Here is a 15,566-nt window from a genome sequence, read left to right on the forward strand (position 1 = left end):
GTCCATCTTGACCTTTACTACTGATTTATCAGTAGGCTTTGCCTCCAGCATTAGCTTGGATGCTGTTGTTAAGGCTATCTGAGTCACACTGGCCTATACAGGCTCCAATGACTCACCAGAAAAACACCCTCATAGACTCAGAGCAGGAAGGAATATGGTGCAGGCCCAACTGGCAAACTGATACATGATTAAGCTCTGGCAGCTGGGACTGAGATTTGATGGGTATCAGTCTATAAGGTCTAATGCAGAGAGAGGTCCTCTTTCATCTGGGCCCCCAATACTCATACGACAAAGAACAGGTGAAAGATGAAATAGGTTGCTGGACCTAATCTCTTATATAGTAGCAAACCTGGGGAGGCTGAGTGAGGGTTTCTTTGTTGGAATCTGCATTGGATTTGGTCTGCTGGGAGATTTTACTCTCCTTGTAATGCTGATTGGTTTATTGAATAAATAAAGTTACAGGCTTGTTTAATCACATATTGTTGTCCTATGTCTTTTTCCTGCATCTGTCAAGTTCAATCATTGACACACAAACATGGAACCCCACAATGCCATTTTCCTAGTCACTTTTCAGAGTAGAGCTGGACTTCAACATTCATTACATATTACAGATGGAGACAATTTTTTTTTAAAGGACAGTGCAACAGTGTGTCACCTGAAGAGTTTAGAGTAGAGTTGTAATGGAGATCTAGTTTACACGGGACTTATTTTGTTTGAACACCAGTAAGAGAAATACTGGAACCTCAACCAATGGCAAGGGCCAATTTTGGCTGATGGAGGTGAGGAAGAAGGCCAGAGGTATTTCATTCAGTTGGCTGGTTGGTTCCACGGTTCTTTGCTCCACTGAAACACATCAAGACTATTGCAGTTCAGACAGTATGAGTACTTCTTCTATACCAAGCAGTCCACTGCTGCTAGTACACAGCTAAATATAGCCGACAATAGATATAATAGACTGACAACTGAAGGTCTCCTTAAACAGCCAATCTGTTATCCTTTAAAAAAGTGACAACCAAGTTTCTTTTGGTGTAGTTCACCTAATACATATAAATTCTTTTCTCTCAAATATATTGAAGATTTCAAAACAAACATAAATTTTTAAAATCTTTCTGTGCTTTATAACTTCCAACCAATCCTTCTCTGAATCTGAAAAGTGCGCATAGAATGCAAACATCATTCTGATCTAAAACATATGGAAAGTTTCTGCTTCAATGGCCATAGGGGCAATTTTACAATGTCATGCACAAATTTGAAATTTACTAAACATACTTCACAATGGATGAATAAAAACCGATAATGATAGTTAGCACTTAGAGTCAATATGAGAACCTAGATACATTTATAAGCCAGGATTTTCAGAAGTGACTAGCAATTTTAGGTGCCCAATTTGAGATAATTTAAAACTCCTGATTTTCAAAGGGAGGGTGCTCAGCAGTTTCTAAAAATCAGGTCCCTTTAGGGTGTTTCAAATTGAGCATCCAAAAATTGATGTACCCCAAATGACTTTTGAAAATCATTATAATAGATTATATTGCACTTTTCATTTTTATGACTCAGTACTTTATAATGGCGGGTAAGCATCGTTAACTCCATTATACAGATAGGGAGAACTGGGGCACAGAGTTAAGTAATTTACCCATGCAAGTCAATGGCAGCACCAGGAACAGAACCTCCAGTTCAGTGGGATAATGGACAGTGTCAGAGGAGGGAGAAACTGTGTAAGTTCTTTGGAGCAGGCACCCTTTTTCTGTTCTGTTTGTACAGTGCCTAGCACAAGGAGGACTTGGCACAACGGGGTTAGTGGAGCTCCTAGGTGCTCCCACAATGCAAAGAAGAAGAAATAATAAATTTCAGAATTACTGCTAAAGGACAGAAATACGCACTTTAGTTATTTACATTTCTAACACTGAAAACTTCTGATGTTAGTATAGCACGTTTCCTGTGGTTTGTGAATGGTGGGTGCATGTAGATAAATAAAAATTCAAATCTATAGAGTAAGTTATTGTGAAGATAGAGCCAGCTAATGAAAGCCATCTTCCTCTTGGAGGGGGCCTATGGCACCAGCTTACACTGCTCCTGCCAGTCACACAACCATCTTGAGGAAGCATCAGGAAAGCAAGCTCCTTTTTCCTGTCTTTCAACTTGAGCCACAGGGTGTGTCTACGCTGCAGTTACAAACCTGCGGCTGGCTGGCCCAGGGGGCTCAGACGTTTGAGGTTGGACTGCAGTCTCAGCTCTGGGGCCCTCCCATCTCGCAGGGTCCTAGAACCTGGATTGCATAGCCCCGCTCCAGCTCCTAAACACTCCAGTGGTCTCCTCCAGCACTCCAGTGGGAGCTGCAGGGGTGTTGCCTGCAGATGAGGCAGCGTGCAGAACCACCTGGCCGTGCCTCCACATAGGAGCCGGAGATCGGACATGCCACTGCTTCCAGGAGCCGCTTGAGATACGCGCCGCTCGGAGCCTGCACCTCTGAGCCTCTCCCCATGCCCCAACCCCCTGCCTCAGCCCTGATCCCCCTCCTCCTCTCCAGATCCTTTGATCCCAGCCCAGGGCACCCTCCTGCACCCCAAACCTCTCATCCTCAGTCCCACCCCACAGCCTGCACCTCTAGCCAAAACCTGCACCCCTGACCCAGCCCTGATTTCCCTCCCACCCTGCAAACCCATGGGTCCCAGCCCAGAGCACCCGCCTACACCCCAAACTCCTCATCCCCAGCCCCACCCCAGAGCCCGCACCCCTCCTATATCTCAACCCCAATTTTGTGAGCATTCATGGTCTGCCATACAATTTGTATTCCCCGATGTGCTCACCCCTGAGTTAGAAAGTAATTGCCCATCAAACCTTGTTAAAAAACACCTGAGTAGAATTTTTTTTTTCAATTAAAAATGTATATGTTTTAAATAAAGCAATTCCTTCCCTACTTTATTCATGCTTAAATTACACAAATGATTTTGGAGAAGCTATTATTTCATAGGTCACTGGGAAATCTGCTTGTCATATGGATTGAGAGTGTGTGTGGTAGAGGAGGGAGTTGGGGTTTGCAGTGATGCCCAGATATTTAAGAACATCCACTAGTTTTGAGTACCTCCATTTTTGGATGCACATCTTGAGACACCTAGGATTTGATTTGCATAGATTCTGAGCATCCACAATTCCAGCAAAAGTTAATGAAAGGTGCTGGTGCTCAGTGTCTTCCTGGGAAACAAACAGCAAACAACTAAATCAGGCCTACTATTCAAGTGGACACTCCAAAATATATGAAGGCATCCAAAATTAGTGGACACTTTTGAAATTTTTGGGTTCAATCTTTCCCCCAAGTCCATATGAACTGACAAAGAGAAGAGAAAACCTCCACAGTAAAACTGATGTGATCAGTCCTGGGATCCATTAGCAAAAAGAATGAATGAAATATATTTGTATTAATTCCTTTACCTGCTAGTCCCTGAAATTTCAAAGCCATCTAGCAGAAGAAAAGGGGAAGGTATGTTGCAGTTATCTTGATACAGAATATTTATGAATAGCTGTTCAATTTAGCAAATTATAAATTGCATAAAAAAAGTAAACGTTCATTAAATATGTGATCACCAATGCTGGTAATCTATGGGAAAATGTTACCTGCATCATAAAATTAAAGCATAGACTACGTATGCTAAACTAACTTTGATCTTGTATTTAGCTGTGACACTTTGAGTACATTTCCCAAATCTGAAGAGCTTTGTGTAGCTTGAAAGCTTATCTTTTATTGGACCGACTTCTGTTGGTAAGAGAGACATTACCTCACCCACCTTGTCTATCATAGGAAAACTACACATTGCAAATTTCTGAGAAGTGACTGTGTTAAATGAAATCAGACTTGTACATTAATAATTTTGGCCCTGTGGAACTTCACAATTATCAACGTAGACAGCGAAACTCATTTCCTTTATTTAGGAGGATACACTCTGCTGACCTTAGACAACAACTATAGGGTTTTTTTTTTTCTTCCTTCTTTTGGAACTTGCTAGCTGATTGTTTCAGTTTTATTTATTTGTTATTAAAATCACATTTGGTTAACATGGCTCATCACTCTTAACTTGTCCTCTCCTCTTTGAAACTGGGCACTGAGTAAGCTCACTATTTTAGAGCAATTACACTTATTAGCTCCAATGCCTTGCCAGCTTTCCAAACTCCTTATTCACATCAGAAAAGAACCAAGGATCGTCAAATAAACAAACAAAATTGTTCAGGATGCAAGAAAATACTCCAAATAATAGCACTTTACCCAGATATTTTTTTTCTTCTGGCTTTAAAAGAAATCATAAATTAAAAGATACAGAGTTGCAGCATATGTCAGAAAGGGATGTGGGCAGGAAGCATTCAAAATACATTAGTGAGATAAAGAAGATTTAAAATTTAGATCAGAGATTAAATTCCCCCAAAGCGTCTTTGGTCTGAGGTTGTCTTTTCCTTAACACTTCAATATGTTGTCTGCACACGCACACACAGAGAAACACACACAGAAGCACAAAATATGAGCACCAAAACAAGGTGTACCTTTAAATGGTCTTTGGATTCTTCAAACCCAAACATTCCATATAAGTTATTTTAAGACCATGATGTTCCAGTACCTTAACAGAGTTTTTCCTCCCTTCCAAGTGAGTTAAAGTCTTAAGAGAGCTGTAACTTAAAAGACTGCGGAATTCTCCCTTTGGAACATGTCAGATTAGTCAGTGCTTCATTAATGTACAAACCCAGTTCCCAAGCTGTTCTTTTCAATAACACTTACAGCTGTTTCCTTGCCAAGTAAACCCATTAACAAGTGAAAGGCACATGTATAAGAACAACTAACAATTGTTAAATAAAAGCAGATCTTGATTTTCTTACCTCACAATTAGGAATAGACATATATATATTTGCAAGAAGCAAAAGAAAAAAAAACAAAAACAAAAAACCCCCACGCTTGCTGAAGAACTTTAGCAGGCCCTGCTCAACCCCCTGCTCCACAGGGAATTAGCCATCACATTCCAGCCATGTCATCAGAACAATGAAAGGTGAATGTTGTGCAAAACAGCTTGGGACCACTCACTGATGATGTCATCCCTCCCTTATATGGTTCATTATTGTGCAGATTTACTTTGGTCAGTGAGAAGGGGTGGAGCCCAGTGACTCTAGAAGGAAGGCAGTTCTTAGGAAAAGAAAATAAGCTGGCTGCAGAAAGGCTTAGCAAAATGCATAATCTATTCTAGATGGGGGGAAAACTGCATCCCTTCCATCCTCCCCTCACTTTTTTTCCCTTCAGAAAAACTGGATTCCAGCCAATTCTATTCAGCATGGCTGAATGTAAGTCGCAATCACATTAGCTGAAGATGCAGCATACTGAGCTGAAATTAGCCAGGATTTAGGTAAACACTTGATCAATATAAAGAATTCCATCCAAAATACAACACAACTAATGAATACCAAACAACTTTTAAGTTACCTTTTCTTGCAGTTGCTTTCTTGGAAGTTATCTTTAGCAAAAATGGATATGAATAAGTGCTCCACACTGATTTGATGCTTCTGAATTTAAATCAGTTTAACTATCTTCAGGGTTTGCTTTTGTCAGCGTTCTGCTATAATCCCATCTCCCCTCTCCCCCCACCAACCCCCCGGTTTATTATTAACAGCTTCCCACCCTCCACCACCAGGTTTATAACTTAGCAGTTATAAGATATTCATTTGAAATCAGGGAGCATCTATGAGTTATGTTCTTTTAAATTAAACAAGTATGCACAAAAGAGAAGTTTACCAGGCTGAGTTGCCACTTTTGTTCCTTTAGCTGAAGAAAAGCTTGAGGTTTTTTTTGTTTGTTTGTTTTCTTTTTTGTGGGGTGTGTGTGTTAAAGTTAACAGTCATACTCTTGTTGATGATTTATTGACCCTATGGTCTATTCATAAAGGGATTTATATACTTAAGTAAATAAAGGAAATCTATTGCTGCCGTCCCCCTGCCCCCACTCCAAAAATAATAAACTTGATTGTTTGTTTTTAAAAGCAGATGCATGGCAGCAGGACAATCACAAGAAACAGTAACAGGACAGAAGAGTATAGTATTGCCAACCCCCAGTGTTTAAAAATCATGAATCACACCGCTCCCTCTCCCTCCAGTCATTGAGATTTTTGGGTCCTTTAAATGCCCTTTGATCCTCTATGCTTTGTTTGGGTCACCTTTTTCTCCACAAGCCTGAAGACTAGAAACTTTTTTTTTTTTAAAACAAGAGACTTTCAAGGTTTCATTAATCACAGGATTCCAGAAGCTGGACTTTTAAGAAATAAAATCAAATATATTGTGAGATGGAAACACTGCAAGCACTCTGTTGTTATACATAAATATCGTTAAGGTTGCAAAGTCAAGCACTCAAAAATTAGAAAATTCCAGAATTAAGGTTGCCTGTGCAACCATAATTCAGCTCCTTTGTGAGTATGTATTATGATACAGCCTTTAATTACATAATCACATACTTTTTTCCTACAGGACCCCTGCCTTGTTCAGTGCACAGAAAGGCACTGCTCTGGACATGAACCATGGCTGTGCAGTGAAAGAGGTTCTTGTAGGACCCCGGCTTCATATTTTGCAGAAGTTGGACGGTATATAGGGAATGAGACGGGACTGCAGGAAAATAAAGTTCAGTCTTATGGTTTAAGGCAGGTAAATTAATTCCGTGGAGAATTAGATTCTATCTGTGCCTCTGCCACAGAGTTCTTACGTGATGCTGGGAAAATCACTTAAAACCAAACTCTTAACAGGTGGTCACTAATTGTGTGTGCCTCATTTTCTGTGTTCCCAACTTGAGAAGTGCTGAGCACTCACATCTGCAACTGAAGTCGATGGGAGCTGCAATTTAAACATGTACATGCTATAGATTGCAAAGTACTCTGAAAAATCAGGTAGTAGGCATCTCAAATTGGGCACACAAAATTAGTGGATACTTTTGAACTTAATCTCTCTGTGCCAAAGTTCCCTATCTGTAAAAAGGGGATAATAATACCCAATTTTCTCATAGGGCTGTTGTAAAAATAAATTCATTCATATTTGTGATGTAATCAGAAACTATAGAAAAGCTTTCAGAGCAAGGTTTGAATAATGTACAGTAAATAAGGCCTGGAACCACACACAGAACAACGAGGAGAAAACATAACATTGACTAGCTAATCAATAATGAGTACCATCCATCCTATGCACTGAATGAATCTGGGGGCCCGTGAAAAAAATAATGTGATCATGTAATTAAAGACTGCATCATAATGCACAGGTACTTGGAAGCCAAATGAAGATTACCCTTAATTCTGGCATTTCCAAATGTTTGAGTGTTTGCAACCTTAATAAATGTTCACTTAATGTAGTTTGTGTGTAAGTTCCTAGGTTTGTTAAAAAGCAAATTGACAACAGAAATTACATCATGTGGCATCATACTGACATCCACAGGGGTCATCAGCAGAGTTGGAACCTTTAGATTCACCAGATAGACCTCTGCCTCTTGAACTAATGGAGTAGTTGATAGCAGTAGCACATTGTTATCCTCTTTATGGACCAACGCTAGAGGCGGATGGAACACTTTGGCTGTATATTTCACAGATATCTGCAGACAGCCAAGAGCGGCGGGTATAAGAGGATTGGGGAGGCCTCCCCAATGGGACAAGAAATGCTGGATGAGACACACTTCAAAGGTGGCAGGCTGGTGCACCTCCAAAGGGAAGTGCCACCACCAGCAGCTCCTGAGAAGTGTGGGGTCTACTGGAGCTCAGACGATGGCTCCACCTGTGCTCCAACTCGAGGTCCCATTCCTGCTTGACCCCGCCTGCACTGTACTTCTTCCTGCCCACACTCCATCTCTTCCCCTGAGGCCCTCCCACTACCTGCCCCTCACTCCTCTCCACCTGCTCTCCCCTCATCGCTTGCACTTATGGCAGGAGGGGGCAGAAAGGAGACAATGGCAGGGCGCTCAGGGGAGGGGGCAGAGAGGAACGAGCAGTGGGTGGGTGGGGGGACTTGGGGAAGGGGGCAGAGAGGTGTGAACAGCAGGCAGGTGAAGAGCGCATCGGGGAAAGAGGTGGAGTTGGGGCAGAAAGAGGCAGAGCGGGGTGGGGGGGGGTCTTGAGTGAAGTGAGAGGAGGGGCCACGGTCCGGGTGCTGGTGGCCTCTCCCACTTCTAGGGAACTTCTGGCACTCCCGCCCAGCCTCCCCAAATGCAAGAGTCATGTACCACTTGTGCAAACAGCAGAGGATTGGTGAGACTCAGGAATCTTCGGCTACGTTCCAAGCTCTGAAGAGAAGTGTGTGCTAGTGGGCACAGAGTCTATTTCTCATTTCCCCCAAGGGTGACCCCTTCTTCTCCCTCCTTTCTAACCTGCCCTTGTCCCAGTCCTGCCTCATCCCCACCCCTGGCTCCTCATCCCAGTTCCATTTTCCTCACCTGGCCAGTCCCAATCTCCATTCCTCAGGCTTTTCATCCCAGTCCCAGTATTCTGGGTCAGCAAATCCTAGTCTTGCCAGTTGTGACATGCCCCCTGGACTCCCCATTCCAGTCTCAGTATCCACACCTCAACCCCCACTGCCATTACCCAGCCATTCTCAGTTCCCCACTTCTTCATTTCATCTTTCTCTCCTTCACCATCCCCCAACCCATATTCCTCATCCCCACTGCCTCATAGTCACAATCTCCTTGCCCGATCTCAGTGTCCACCACTTCCAACTCCCTATCCCTTGCCCACCCAGCTCCACTTCTCTCCTCCCCAACACCTCCACCCCCAGCTCCTCATCAGATTTGACTCCTCATCCCTATCTTATGTCTGACTCCTCACTCCTATCTCAGTCCCAGTATCCTGGCCCAGTCAGTCCCAGTTTCAACCACAGCTCCTCCTTTTACTCAATCTTTTACTAGCTCCCAGTCCCATCCCTGCTAGCCCCATTTCCCTCCCTGGCTCCCAGTCCTGCCCCCTCTGCAACACTCAGTACCAGTTTCCCCTTTCAAAGTCACAGTCTCAGCCCCTCCACCCTGTCCCCAAGGGTGAAGCTAATCACACACAGAGACTGCCAGTGCAGGTCCAGCTCTCTTGTTCTGGTTCATTCAATCAGGCAGCTTCCGCCTCCACACTGCCTGGAGCTGTGTCTTTGAAAGCACAGGAGAGACAGGCTCTCTCTCTGCTCTCAATTCAGCATGTCCTGCAGCTCAAAGCTGCGGTTACTGGGAAAGTCCTGCCAGCCCTGGGCTGTAGCTTGCCCAAGGGTGCATGGAATCTTTGGGGAAATTTAGCTGCTCAAATCTAAGGTGTTTTTAACATGTGAAAACTGTGATTTTTCAAAGGCTTAGAATAACCATTTGGGCAGATTTTCACAGGGATGGCAAAAGGCACATGACATCCCTCACATAAAGGGCACTTCCCTGCCAAATTTCAAATGCCTGTTCCAAGAGTGCAGAACGCTAGAGCCTTGCAAAGAAGAGGTCACTAGAATTTTGTAACATGGGCAAAACAATGTGTTTTCCCTAGCCTCATTCTTGGAGAGAGCTGAACAGCTTGAACTAAAATAAACGAGAGAGAGAGAGAAAGAGAAAGAGAAAGAGAAAGAGAAAGATCAGCCTAAGATAGATATGTGACATGGAAAATTTCAGCCCCAGCAGTTGATGTTTGGCAAAGTTAAAACAACACCTAGGTCTTCCATAGCGCTTTTCATCAGTAGACCTCAAAGCACTATACAAAGGAGGTAAGCAGCATTATCCCCATTTTACAGATGAAGAAACTAAGGCACATAGCAGTGATTTGCCAGCAGGCCAGCGGCCAAAATGGGAATAAAATCCTTGTTTCCTGAGTCCCAGTCCAATGTGCTACCCACTAGTTCATACTGCCTCCCTATAAACAACTGAAAACAAGGTCTTATAATGGGAAGTATCAGGCAACCTTTATAGCAGGTGGTGCTTCCACCCCTCCGATGAATTATTTGTATTGCTGTAGTACCTAGGAGCCCCAGTTATGGACCAGAACCTCTTTGTACTCGGCCCTGCCAAACTCTTTTTTGCATATTGACCTAGAGTCATGAGGCACATTAAGGAGAAAAAATTTCTCCTTGTAAAGTTTAAGATACTGATACATCAACTGTATTTGCATATTCATTTTAGGGCTGGCATTCAGCCAATATGCTCTGACTGCACTTTTTACTAGCTGCATACACAGCTCCAACTGATTGCCATATTTAGGGTCAGGAAGAAATCTTCTCCCAGGTCAGATTGGCAGAGACCGTGGGGGTCTTTCACTTTCCTCTGCAGCATGAGGAATGGGTCACTTGCAGATTTAAACTAGTGTAAAAGATGAATTCACTGTAACTTGATGTATTTAAACCATGGTTTGAGGATTTCAATAACTCAGCCAGAGGTTAGGGGTCTGTTACAGGAATAGACGGGTGAGATTCTGTGACTTGCAATGTGCCGGAGGTCAGACTAGATGATCATGGTGGTCCCTTCTGGCCTTAAAGTCTATGAGTCAGTGTATGTCTGTTTCAAAGAGTGTCTCTGTTCTCATGCTGGGTTTTAGCCAGCATAACACTAGGCATATCCCCTAGAAATCTAGAGGGAGACAGTGGGGTTGGGGGCCGGTGTGTAGCAGGATTTGGGTTAGAGTGTGAGTAGGGTTGGGGCCCTAGAGTGTGAGAAAAAGCAGCACACAGCAAGGGATGAGTCATGATCGAGAGAAGCTGAAGTGGCCTGCAGGAGTAAGAGGTCAGGAAGGGAGAGAGGAAGGAAACTGGAGAGGCGTGCGCACGCGCGTGCACACACACACACACACACACACACTAGGGGGAAAGGAAGATAATATCAGTGAGGCTGGAGAATAATGAGTGGGAATCCAAAATACTGGGAGAAGGAGGCAAATAAAAAAATAGAAACAAATAGAAAAACAGGAATGTAACTATGTACATAGAGTCAGAGATTCCAAGATTCCAAGGTGAGAAGGGACCATTGTGATCATCTAGTCTGACCTCCTGTCTAGCACAGACCATAGAACTTCCCCAAAATAATATCCTTTTAGAAAAACATCCAATCTTGATTTTAAAATTGTCATTGATGAAGAATTCACCATGACCCTTGGTAAATTGTTCTAATAGTTAATGACTCTCACCATTAAAAATGTACACCTTATTTCCAGTCTGAATTTGTCTAGTTTCAAATTCCAGCCAGTGAATCATGTTATACCTTCCTCTGCTAGACTGAAGAGCACAATATATATTTGTTCCCCATGTAGATATTTATAGACTGTAGTCAAGTCACACCTTAATCTTCTCTTTGTTAAGCTAAATAGATTGAAAGACTCAAGGAGCTCACTTATAAGGCATGTTTTCTAACCCTTCAATCATTCTCAAAGCTCTTCTCTGAACCCTCTCCAATTTATCAACATCCTTCTTGAACTGTGGGCACCAGAACTAGATAGAGTCTTCCAACAGCAGTCACACCAGTGCCAATATAGAGGTAAAATACCCACTTTACTCCTCAAGATTCTCCTGTTTATGCATCTCACGACCACATTAGCTCTTTTGGCCATAGCATCACAGTGGGAGCTCATGTTCAGCTGATTATCCTCCATGACCCCAAATCTTTTTCATCAGAGTCACTGCTTCAAATGATGGAGTCCCTAACCTGTAAGTATGACCGACATTCTTTGTTCCCATATATATAAATTTACATTTAGCCATTGATAACAAATGTTAAGCAGAGGAGGGCCAAGAAGTGATGCCAGCAGGACCTCTCTGGAAGCAAACCCTCTTGATGATGATTCCCTGTTTACAGTAACATTTTGAGACCTATTAGTCAGTCATTTTTAGTCCATTTAATGTATGCCAGATTAATATTATATCATTCTAGTTTCTTGAATCAAAATTTCAGGCACTAACAAGTCAAACGCCTAACAGAAGTGTAAGTATATTATGCCAATACTATTACCTTTATCACTGTAATCTCATAAAAAATATATCAAGTTAGTTTGACAGGATCTATTTTCCATAAACCCATGTTGATTGGCATTAATTACATTACCCTCCTTTAATTCATTATTAATCAAGTCCCCTATCAGCTGCTTCATTATCTTACCTAGGACTGATGTCAGGTTAACAGGCCTATAATAACCTAGGTCATACTGTTTACTCTTTTAAATACAGACACCAACTAATACCCCATCTTGTGCTTTATCTGTTAGAACATTGATCCATCAGCATTCAAGGTCATTTTCTTCCAAGTTATCAGTTACTCGGAAACAGTAAAACCACTTTTGACAGACTGCATCTCTCCCTACCCTTTTGCCCACTTGATCCTTTCTAACTAGGTTATAACCCTTGATTTCAACATTCCAATTGTTAGCAATTTCAGTTTTTCTTGCTTGTTACCCAGGCTCCAAACATTGGTGCATGGGCAATTAAAGAATTTCTTCTCATCATGTCCTTTGGTTCCCTGATTAATTTTGTTCTCAGCATCTCTCTTTTGTGCTGAGTGCCCATATCTTCCCTTTTTTTACCCACCCCTTTTGCTATTAGTTTAATCCCCTCCTGACTACTCTAGCCAGCCTGTCCCCAAGCAGATTGGTCCCCCATCAACTGGATCAAGGATTCAGGCCTAAATTCATATCAGTTTTTATATGTTTAATGTTTTTATCTTTACTTGCTTTGTAGGTCTGTAACTGCATAAATCATGGCCCTTGAACCACGCCACCTTTTACCCCCATGTGGAACATGGATTTAATTTGATAAGTAAAAGTGAACAGCTAAAAAGTATTTAAATCCATTTTCAAAAATAACTAATTTTTCTCTCAAAACATATTGAATCAGAAAGAGCTCATCAGATTTCAGATATAGATTTTGTTTCAGTTTTATCTAGAATTCTGTGTGTTTACACATTCTTAGGCCCCAATCCTGGAAACTGGGCAGACCCCTATGTAGCGTTCCATTAGGAATTTATGCATGAGTAAGGGTTCTGATTGTAGGATCAGGGACCTTTATCAATATCCACAAAACCCCTCACAAACCACCTTCCCTTAGATTGATAGGGGAGGAGAAGATTTTATTTAACTCTCAAGGAAATCCTGCAAAACTAGAAAGAGGTCTTGCTGTATGACATGAAGCTAAACAAATGCATATCATATACAGAATCCCTTGACTCTCAAACAAATGTTTTCCCCACACATTTATCATAGTATGTTTGGCTGGCTGCTTGCTGTGTTATTTTTTTTTTAATATAGAAAAGCCCATCACGATATCCAAGACTAAGACTCTCCCTTAAATATGTCTTGTGTAGTGGGTTTAAGAATTAAAACACTTTCCTTCATTTATTTGAGCTATTGCACTGTGCCAAAGTATAATGCAGCACATGAGATATAACAGCATGAACTAAGGCTGAATAGAGTTTCACCTTTAACCCTGAGAGACTCTTTTGAAGTGTGGGAATTAAATTCAGAGACTAAGCATTAAATGCCTTTTTAAAATTACTTTTTAATCTCTCAGTTTACACAAGAGGACTGAATAGGTCTAGCTTATTCCCTACAAGATTTACAGGTAAGCACAACTTTTGCTTCTTAATCTCTACATTTAAGCTTTCAGCAACATGAAGTAGTTTAAAACACTAAATTCCAGAACAAATTGCACTCACAACATTTGAGAAACCACATAAGACAAAAAACAGGAAAAGAAAAAGTGGGGGGAGGGAGGGGAATCACAAATTCCAGCCTAATTCAAAATTTGTGCTACATAGCTGGGTAAAGTCTTTTGCTACAATGAAGACGAGAAACTGGGAAGCAAAAGATTAAATTGATTTTTAACGAAGTGCTAACAAACTACACATTGCTCTGATTTGTTGCTCTCTTTTGTCGGTGTTCTTAACTGTCTGTAGCCATTGCCCTTAGCAAATGAGTATTTGATTATGAAATTTGCTTTAAACACTGCTTTGTATTCTTTCCAGGGACAGCCCCACTCTCTCCCTTGCTCTTTATCTTCAGTGCAAGAACATATGTAACATTAATAGCAAAGGTAGTATCTGCAACCTCTCCAGATTCTCTAGCTATATTACAAATAACCCTAATGCTGCTACTAGTGCAAAGCAAAACAAAACAAAAGATTTATCTGGATTTGTATTTACTTATAGATATGAAAATGCGCAGCATGTAGCTTGACAGACTGCAAATTACTGTCCATAAAAAACCCTAAGCAATGAAAACTTTTCATTATTAGGCTCCAGTGTTCTCCTTGATCTTTTAGGGCACTTGTCTTTGCTATATGTTTCTGGATAATTAGCACTCATTTGTTAGGTGCAAATCTGTCTTCAAACTTCCACCTGTCCACATATCTTCCCATAGCTTAATCGATGTTAATGAATTAAATGGAACAAATTCCTGGTAGAGCATAAAAGAAAAACTCAGAAAAAAACAACTTTTTAATAGACTGTTGAAAATATATTGAACTAGGTGGTTCCCTGTGGCTTTTGGGAAAAGTATGCACTAAAGATATATGTATACCGAATCCTTGAAACTGAACCTTGTAGGAAAAGCCTAAGTAAAAGACCACAAGTTGGAATCTGTTCTGTTATATATTCTAGGCAATACATTTTTTGCGGTATACGTCATACACCCTAAAAAACTTCATTTGGTGATCTAAGCTGAACAACTGGCTTTGTTCACCTTTCTTCTTATTTAAAACAGGTTGTTCCAGGCAGCTGTTAAAAAAACCCCAACACTTTGTTTTATTATTCTCTAGATAATTTCTAAATAAGTCATTCTGCCTGGGTTTAAGTTTTTTCTTCTCTTTTCTTTTCAGTACATAAATTTCACTACATTTTTATGTTGTTGCCTTTTATGGAAGTATGATCCATGAGCTAATCATAAACATTTCTTTCTTTTTGGCTTAGGAGAAAACATTCTTGCTTTCATGGAACTGCTATATGTTGTGATACTATTTCAAAAAAGCTCATTTTGGAAGCAATGATATTACACACCTGAGTGGGAGATATTTAATAAAAGAAACAAAACAAAAATGATTTAACTTAAATCATAGATAAATGCAAAGAATCATAATAGTTGGTTTATATGACTAATCCTTTATCTGCCTATGAAGAAAGCCAGTGTCAATGAGACTTCTCTGAGCAATGATGCTTAAAGCTGAACATCATTCAGGACCCACCTAGATGGCAAGTTGCACTATGTCAGGGTTCTAATTGCTTTATGGCATGGTTTGTTCTTGCCAGTATGGCCAGAATTCAATCATGTTATACAGCCATATCACCCCTCTTTAATAACAGGGGCCAAGTATATCCCTGGAGTAAGTGGCCTCAACTCTCAATGATTTCAGGGGGGGTTGTAAGCTGCTAATGTCAGGGCTGTAGCATAGTTCCATGTTGCCTCCTATCTAGATGTTCATAGAATATCAGAGTTGGAAGGGACCTCAGGAGGTCATCTAGTCCAACCCCCTGCTCAAAGCAGGACCAAGCTGCAGACAGATTTTTGCCCCCAATTCCTAACTGGCCCCCTCAAGGATTGAACTCACAACCCTGGGGTTAGCAGGCCAATGCTCAAACCACTGAG

At 41.3% G+C, this 15,566-nt stretch overlaps 1 protein-coding gene across 9 annotated transcripts in view; it reads right to left on the bottom strand.

The window, feature by feature from the left end:
* The window catches only part of FILIP1 (filamin A interacting protein 1), a 200,255-nt gene that overhangs the window by 24,430 nt on the left and 160,259 nt on the right, over positions 1-15,566 (bottom strand). The window contains exon 1 of one of the 9 annotated variants that reach the window (XM_045010853.1): positions 4,864-4,989. The exons of the other annotated variants lie outside the window; for them this stretch is intronic. The gene's annotated coding sequence lies outside the window, so the exon portion shown is untranslated. Of the gene's footprint in view, positions 1-4,863; positions 4,990-15,566 lie in introns of those variants that run through there. 9 annotated transcript variants of the gene reach the window in all.

The sequence above is a fragment of the Mauremys mutica genome, chromosome 3 (genome assembly GCF_020497125.1).
Source record: "Mauremys mutica isolate MM-2020 ecotype Southern chromosome 3, ASM2049712v1, whole genome shotgun sequence".
Lineage (NCBI taxonomy): Eukaryota > Metazoa > Chordata > Testudines > Geoemydidae > Mauremys > Mauremys mutica.